Source organism: Leopardus geoffroyi, chromosome A3 (assembly GCF_018350155.1).
Source record: "Leopardus geoffroyi isolate Oge1 chromosome A3, O.geoffroyi_Oge1_pat1.0, whole genome shotgun sequence".
NCBI classification, from domain to species: domain Eukaryota; kingdom Metazoa; phylum Chordata; class Mammalia; order Carnivora; family Felidae; genus Leopardus; species Leopardus geoffroyi.
In genome coordinates, this window is record NC_059336.1 from 59,197,257 (window position 1) to 59,206,469 (window position 9,213).

Genomic DNA, 9,213 nt, shown 5'->3' on the forward strand with positions numbered 1-9,213 from the left:
CTCTCTTCCTTTACTCTCTGTGCAGGGGCAGGTGGCGGTCCTTGCACTGGTTGTCAGGCTTCTGGCTTCCTGTATTCTTCCATTCCTCCTGGTCAGTGACCCAGCTAAAGATTTCCTACTGCCCAAATCCAAATGCAAAGGGCTTAAGGCAGTTGCATACATATATATATGTACCATTTAACCATCTTTAAGTATACAGTTCACCATCAGCACCATCCATCTCCAGAACTTTTTCCATCTTCCCAAATTGAACAGCTCCTCATTCCTCCCTGACCCCAGGCCCTGGCACCCTCCAGTCTACTTTCTGCCTCTATGAATCTGACAATTCTAGCTATCTCATATCTCACAGTATTCGTCCTTTTATGACTAGTTTATTTCACTTAATGTAATGTCTTCATGGTTCATCCAAGTTGCAGCACGTGTCAGAAATGCATTATTTTTTAGAGCTGAATAATATTCCAGTGTATGGATAGACCATATTGTATTTATCCATTCATCCATCGATGGACACGGGTTGCTTTCACCTTTTGGCTGTTGTGAATAATGCTACTATGAACACAGATGTACAAGTCTCTCTTTGTGAATTTGTTTTCACTTCTTTTGAGTATATACCCAGAAATGTAATTGCTGGATCATATGGCAATTCTATGGTTAGCGTTTTGAGGAGCCTCCATACTGTTTTCCATTTTACATTCCCACCAGCAGCGCACAAGGGCTCTAACTTCTCCACATCCTCATCAACATTTATTATTTTCCGTTTTTTTTTTTTAAATAGCTATCCTAGTGGGTGTTGCACACGCGTTTTTAAAACTCATGCTGAACACCTTCTTTTAGTTTCCTTGAATTCTTTGTGGCAATCTCCTCAGATTGCTGTGGGCAGAAAGATGTGAATTCCTCCATCTGCTCAGAAGTGATGGGACCAGAGGAGTCACTGCTGGTCCACCACTGAGGTGCACAGGTGACTCAGCCTGTGGTAAGGCAGGGGACAGGTGCTGGTGGAGAGGGGGAGCAGGGAGTCGGCTTGGACGTTTCTCCTGAGTAAGGCATCAAGAAGAGCTCTGAGAAGGGCCTGGCTTCTGGCTCCGATCCCAGAAGACAGTGGTTTCATCTGGGGATGTGTGGTTTGTTTGTGTTTTTTTTCAAAGTTTATTTTATTCATTTTGACGGGGTTAGGGGGAGGAGCAGAGAGTGAGGGAGAGAGAGAATCCCAAACAGGCTCAGCACAGTCAGTATGGAGCCCGATGCAGGGCTCGAGCTCAGAAACCAGGAGATCATGACCTGAGCCGAAATCAAGAGTCAGATACTTAACTGACTGAGCCACCCAGGAACCTGAGTGATGTGTGTTTAATATCCCCATAACAGCAACAAATGTTTTCTTTTTCTTCTTTCTTTTTGTTTTTTGTTTTTGTTTGTTTTTGTTTTTGATGTAGGCACAGTTTTGATCCCCTGATCTCAAAAAACAAGATTGCTCTTTCATCTGAAGCAATCATGGGCAACCTAGTTCTGGGCATTTTCCTTCCCAACTGTCTCCTTCCTTTGCCTCTCCCTCCTCTTCCTTTTTTTCATAAAATGGAATCTGAAGCCTCACCAGAAAGAAAGAAAGGGCAAAAAGCAGCCTGTATTCAGCTCAGAGAATCCTCAGTGCACTGTGACTAAGGAATCAATGACCTAGAACATCAGAGTTTTGTGTGGGCTGCAGGGAAGACAGGGGTTCCCGGCCCTGGGAAAAGGTGTTGTTGGGTGAACTGCGGCTCAGGCTTTGTTCTGGGCTCCAAGCACAGCAGCCCCTAGCTGGTACCTGTGGTTGGGACACTCACTGTTGGGACAGGACTACTTTGCCACCAGATGTCAGTTACCTTCTATCCATTTGGAGCTACCAGCTGGAGAGTTTTCCACTTGGAACCCCACTATCACACCCTCCTGTCTCTGTCCCCGGATTTGCCCCACAACCCTCTCTCTGAGCCACCACCCTCCCCAGGCCCTGTGGGGTAAAGAACAGGGAAATTTTGCACACTTTCTTTTCAATACAACTGAAATGTAGACTCATGCAAGGATCGAGAGGAGCAGAGCAGCTACTGCTGGCCATCATGGCCACATCCCTGCCGAGAACCCGGAACACCCGCCTGTTCTCTGGGCACTGGATACTGGGTGGATGGTGGAGGTGGGGTGTGGACCTTCCTCACCTGGCCCGTCATCACAGCCGGCGTCTGTCTTCTGACTGATGTCCCATGAAGCAATTAGTAACTATCACACCTGGACTCTCAACCTATGATAGTTGCAAAGATCGATCAAAGCAATCTGCAGTGTGCTGTAGTCATAGAAAGAGAAGAAAAGGCCAATTAAAAAAAAAAAATAAAGTTTGACTTAAATCCCGACACACACCCCACAACTGCCTGCACCTCTTACTCCCTCACAATCGGATCAAGGAGGAGGTTGCAGTAATGGCTGGAAAATAAGAGTTATCCAGACCCTTCATGTGTGGGGCCTTGGCTTCCCGCTAGGGCTTCCGGAAGAAAAAAGTACTGCTTCCATCTGAGTGCCTGAACCAAAGGAGCGGGCCCCTGTGAGGGTGTGGGAGCCGTGCCCGGGCTCTTGAGCAGAATTTATGTCCTTCATCTGCAATTAGCCCATTGCTACTTCTGAGAACATGAATAGTTCACTCTGCTGTTAATGGGAATGCTGTTCTCACCCCAAGGGGAGGAAAAATGCCCAGAAACATGTTTAATGGATTTTTTTTTTTTGATACTTAAAAACATTGCAGTGATTTTCTGCTTCCTTCCAAAGGACATGTTGATAACTTTTCCATATGGTAATTTTCTGTTATGATTGTTAGTGGTTTGGCAATTTTTAATATTAAAATTCCTAATGGTAAGCAGAATTTCATCCAGTTTTCAATCCATAAGACCAGTTTAAGTTTTCAGAGAGGAAGTCATTATTTCCTTTTTCTTCCTTCATATTGAAAAGACATGTCTCTTTCCCCAACCCCACGGTTTGCCTCATCTTTTGTACATGGCTTCAGGTTCACGAGGAACGTAGGGAATGGGTGCAAAGGCGCCCTAATGAGCATGTCGTTCTCGTGGTTCAGACACGCCAGCACTGAGTTTCCCCAAGTTACCTTTTCCAATTCCAATAACATTCTGTGCGTCAGCGTTGCCAGGGTAGACGCAGCCAGGCCCGGGATAGAAACCCTGTTTTCCATGCAGAGATGACTCTCATGCAAACAGGCTCTCTTCCCTGCCCGACAACAGGCTGTCTCACACAACTTAAAAATTCAAAATGTCTTTTCCTAAAAATATCAGAGAAGAATCTTACCAAAAATTATTTAATATCACTTGTTTTTTCCCCCCACTGTGGGTGGTATTCACAGAAGTTATATTTATGAACCTAATAGAAATCATGTAGATGATCCTAAGAATGGTATTAGCTCTGGAAATAACCCAAATGCGGATGATGTTTGACACAAGAGAGTGAAATGATTTGCCACCTCCTCCCCATTAGAACTGTGAGTTTTCGTTTGTAAAAGGCAGTGAATGTATGCGTGTCAAGCCTAAATGACTACCTGAAGTAAGAGGTAAATGAAAACCAGCCTTTTCAGATGCCATTTTTGTGCAACCCTTCCCTTTGTTGATCTTTTTCTTTCCTACCTGCCTCTGTCAATTAAACTATGGAGGGCTTGAGGGCTGAGGCAAAATGATGCTTTTTTTTTTTTTTTTTTGAAGGCTTGGTTATATTTATTTACACTGGGCACTGGACATATCAGAATGTATCAACCTGCTGATGCCAGGTTATAAGAAAACTGCTTCACAGAAACATTCCTAGGATATCTCTTTAAGCAAGAGCTTCCCTGGCACACTGAAGGGTGTGTTTTTCTCTCGGGGAATGGCAAAATGTAACTGACTGCGTTGGTCCAGGCTCTCAGTTGTAGACAACAGAATCTACTCTGTCTAAGCAGAATGATATTTCCATAGGGATGTAGCTTGCCTTCAGAATTCAGGGACAGACGAAGAAAGGCTATATAATAATCTCAGGAGAACAATGTCCAAAATCATCCCGCAGAGTCAGGCTGCTGAGGAGGCTGATGCCTTTCCCCTGACCAGGAAGATGCCACCTCAGTTAGGGTCATGGCACCTGGGCCTCGTGTGGCACTTTGCAGGTAGGCATACCCTTTCCCTGGGTAACTCCATTCAGAATCAGAGTCGTCCGTATCTCTATCTGATGTGTAGGTACCAAGTCTCACCCTGAAGCCGAGCTGCCAAGAAGTGTGGGACATGTCAACTGTGGTTTTCCAGCTCCTTCCCTGTGGGAAGACGCATCAGAATAGGGAGGATTGGAGGTTGAGGAAGTCAACCCATAATAACTACCACATGTGAAACAGACCAGCACACCATGGGGAGGGTGGGTGGGAAAGGGGGATGAGCCAAATGAAACAACTTTCCGCTGTTTGGCAGCACACAAACCCTGGTTTAGAGAGCTCAGTATGAACTGGTTGGTGGAGAAGGCGGGATCGGCCAGTGGTCATGGCATCCTGAAGGCGTCTAGCTAGCACAGCATCTACCTAGCCACCCAGCGTCCCTCATGAGCAGTGCTGGAGGGAGGTCAGAGGACAGCCTTGCCCATAGGGTCTTCTGTCTGGAGAGGGCTCTTCTCCCCCTCTCAAGGGATCCAGAGGTTTCTGGAGTGCCTTTCTTTTCATCTTCTCCTCCTCCCCTGTTCCCAGGTCTTCTTCTGGGTGGTCTTGGCCCTGGGGAGGTAGCAGCTACTTCTATTCAAAGCTGGAGGCTCATCTGAACCTCCTCAAGGTCTGAAGTAGGATGTAAAGACCATCTTGTTTATTTCCATGTGGAGCTTGAGAGAGCCATCTTGTGATGGCATAGCTATTTCTTTCGTAGTTTCTTTACTTACCTTATTTGGCTTTCATAACAATCACCAGGTTTTAAAAAAATCATCAGGTTTGAAGATAATTATAGATATGTTGAAAGAGGAAAATGATAGTGATGATTTATTTTTACTATGCTTCTGCATCTGTGATACATATATAACCATCCTGTGAGCTAGGTCTAATTACCATCAGTGTGTAGATGGACAGTCATAGATTTATAGATGGAATTTACAGGTGGAAACTGAAGTTCAGAGAGGTATAGTGACTTGTTTAAAGTAACACAGGAGCTTACAGCCCAACTTTGGTCTTGTGACTGTTGAGTAGGAGGTTCTATTCCCACATATTATATTCTCTTGGCATAAAGATGACAAGAGTGGATGCAGGTGGGAGGTTTGATACTGAGGTAAGGGATGTGTGTGTGTGTGTGTGTGTGTGTGTCTGTGTGTGTCTGTGTGAAGGGATCATGCAGATTTTATTAATTTTTACATGAACATATATGTGTTAATTCAACTACAGTGCGTGTCTGGTAGGATGTTGCAGTTTTCAATTGAGATCTTACAAATCCGCATCGTTATCCCATTGTTCTTCCTTAACAAAGCCAGGGTAGCTGGAAGAATCAGGCCAGGATTGCACACATGCTTTTTATTTGCCACATGGGGCCAATTGGCAAGATGCCTGTAGAGAGTTGACGCTCCAGGGAACTAGAAAACACTGATTGGTCCACGACGAGGTCAGACACTACAAAGCATCTATCTGGAAGAATGAATATCCCCTGACATTGCCTCCACCAGCCCTCACCCTGGGCTGGCATTTCTGTCTGTCTCTTCTTGGAATGGGTGGATAAAACAAAGAAGGTGATGGTGTGGCTTGCCCAAGGTCCTTTAGTGAGCAGGTGGCCCCTGGTGGATCTACATCCCATGTTGCTGTCCTCAGATGGCCAGACTTCAGCCAGGGGCCAAGGTTCCTGAGAAGGGCCAGGTCCTGAGCAGAGGGGCCAAGGGCAGCAAGAGAAGATCCAGTTGGCAGGCATGGTGAGAGGCTGTGCAGTGGGAGTTCAGGAAGTTGATACTTGAGCAAAATTCATTCATTTGTGCAGCAGCATCTTGTGTATTGAGTGCCAGCAACACGCAGAACACAGCACTGGCCCCTGCACCAAGCCCACTGCAAACTATTCCTGCCTTTGAGGAGCTTCTACTAATTAACGGATGGGCAACAATGATGATAACAGCTCACAACTAACCCTTGTATATCCTCCCACACCTACAAAGCACTTTTCATCTGCAGTGCCTGGTTTTGCCTGCACAGTTTCTGGAGGCACAAAGAGCAAGTCGATGATCATTTTCTAGTGAGAATGTCTAAAGCTCAGAGTAGTTAGACTCAAGCTCATTTTTTCTGCTCTGCATCCCAGCACTCTTTATTTCAATAATGATGGTTTCAGGCCAGAAGTAGATTGTATTAATGGGAGGGAGAGAAAAACAGTGCAAACAGTGTGAGATGCAGAGTCTTCTCCCCTACAATTACCAGGAGTTCACTGTTCCTCAGTCATCAGCCTGACATAGCACACAGCACCCCTTCCTGGCCCACTTCCTGCATGGCCTGCTTCACTCCTACATCCCTGCGCCCAGCGGCACCAGCTTCCCTGTGCCAACCTCCCCACCCCTGACCCTTCTGCAAGGATTCTCCCCTGGCTTCCACTCCACCCTGGTTCTCTGTGGACTTGTGACAAAGCCACTGCATTGTGCCATGGGAGTGAGGGACAATACAACCACAGGCTCTGACGGCACCAGGGGGAAGCAGGTCGAAAGGAAGGGCCACCTTAAGGCCCCATGCCCTGTGCAAAATGCCACTTTCCTGGCCCTGGGGCATGGTCCCCGCCCCCTGATGGCGGTCAAAAGGAGGGTAAATCTCTCCCCACTGCCAAGAAAAGGCAGCACAAGCTTGAGATCACCATTCTCATCTATGTTTTAGGTATCTAGGGAATGATGCAAGCTGATGAATCCCTGCTTCTCCAGAATACAAGGCCAACTTGGACAACTGTCAGGAAAATGGTAGGTACTGTGCTGAGTCTGGAAAATCAGGCAGGATTTGGAGAGCTGGGGCAAGGTGTGGTCAAGTATTTGAGAACTCTTTGTATTGTACATTAGGTTAGTTTATTACTTAATAATTAGTTTCCTAGAGCTGTTATAATAAGTTGCCACAAACTGAGGTGTCCTAAAGCCACAGAAATCTATTCTCTCAAAGTTCTGGAAGCCCAAGGTCCAATCAAGGTGTCAGCAATGCTCCCTCTGATGGCTCTGGCAGAGAATCCCCCCCACCCTTGCTTCTTCCAGCTTCTGGTGGCAGCCAGCAATCACTGGAGCTTTTTTGTTTGTAGAAGCATCAGTCCAATTTCTGCCTCTGCTGTCGTCTGGCATTCCCCCAGTGTCTCTGTGTCCAAATAACTCTCTTCTCTTATAAAGACACCAGTTGCTGGATTAGGCCCATCCTAATCCAGCATGACCTCATTTTAACTTGATTACAACTGCAAAGACCCTCCTTCCAAATAAGGTCACATTCACAGGTACTGGGGGTTAGGGCTTCCACATATCTTTTTAGGGAAGGCCATCCAGCCCACAACAAAATAGCAGGAAGATTTTTAAAAAATGTTTATTTATTTTTGAGAGAGAGAGAGACAGAGAGCGCAGGAGAGAGGTGAAGAGAGAGGGAGACACAGAATCTAAATCAGGCTCCAGGCTCTGAGCTGTTAGCAAAGAGCCTGACACGGGGCTCGAACTCACAGACCATGAGATCATGATCTGAGCTGAAGTCGGACGCTTAACTGATTGAGCCACCCAAGTGCCCCATGGAAAATTTTATTAGTGCTCAAGCATAGTGAAGAGAGCAAAGGGGGGGGGGGCGTCAAATGTTGGAAATCATACCAAAGATTTTAGTGAATAAAAGGATACAAGTATTAGCATACTCAAGAAAAAGAAAAAATACACAGGAGGTTTATTTTAAGTTCAGGTATAGGTGAAGAGAAGATAACTTAAAAATTAGTAAATTATCTTTTATGACTTTTTATAGTTATCTAAAGCATGTCTAACGAAACTTTACATCTGTGGCAATATGATTATTGATTCAGGCAGGTAAACATAGGCTCACAAAAAAACAATTTGCTAGTGAGACAGTCCTTATCACTTGACGTCGAATGGAGAGTGTTATGCTAAGTGAAATAAGTCATACAGAGAAAGACAGATACCATATGTTTTCACTCTTATGTGGATCCTGAGAAACTTACCAGAAGACCATGGGGGAGGGAAAGGAAAAAGTAAGGTTAGAGAGGGAGGGAGCCAAAACATAAGAGACTCTTAAAAACTGAGAACAAACTGGGGGTTGATGGGGGGTGGGAGGGAGGGGGGGTGGGTGATAGGTATTGAGGAGGGCACCTTTTGGGATGAGCACTGGGTGTTGTATGGAAACCAATTTGACAATAAATTTCTTATTAAAAAAAAATACAACAGAGGAAAATCTGTCACAATGGTGACTACAGCATTTAATTTGATTTGAAGTCTTCTGTTTCAAACTACTTTACTTGGCTAAACAAAGCTCTCTAATTCAGTAGGTTGTATAGCCAGCTTCCTTAAAAATAGGATAAAGAAATTTAAGAGCATAGCATCCAAATAAATAAGGTGCTTTTTGGTTTAAGTGACTTATCTCATAATTTCCTTTTAATTTCCTTCTTCAACGGAAACTCATATTTCTGACTTCAGATTTTCCTTTTTTGAAAGGGGGAGCCTAAATCATTTTGTTTGCTCATGTGGACAGCATTCCTTTTAAAAGAAAAGAATAATCAAAGATGAGGAGGTGTATTCTGAAAACAGTGGCTGGATGCCGCAGGACTTGGTGGCTGACTAGTTGTGAGGATCAGGAGGGGGACCAAAGGGAGCTCCTCCCAGGTTTCACAGAACGTGTAGATGTTGGGTGAATGAATGAACAGTAATGGAGACAATGTAGGAACCTTACTAGAAATGAAGGTGACAGGAGAAACTGAGTGGAGAAGAAACGGGGTGTAAGATGTGAAATTCATTTTGGAGATACTCATCTTCTGCCTCTAGAAAGATGGCTACAGGAGGGAGAAAAAAACTGGGGCTTAGCAGTGAGGTTAGAATGGAACACCAGTTTAGGAGACATTCACATGGAAATAATTGTTGAAATAAGGGGATCTGGTGAAATTTCTAGTGGAGACTCTACACAGAGAAAAGAGGTGGGCTTAGTATAGAACAAAACATGGAAACTGTGCACATTTAGGGGATGGCAGAGAAAGGAGGCCTGGAGGAGAAGAACAAGGTGGGGCA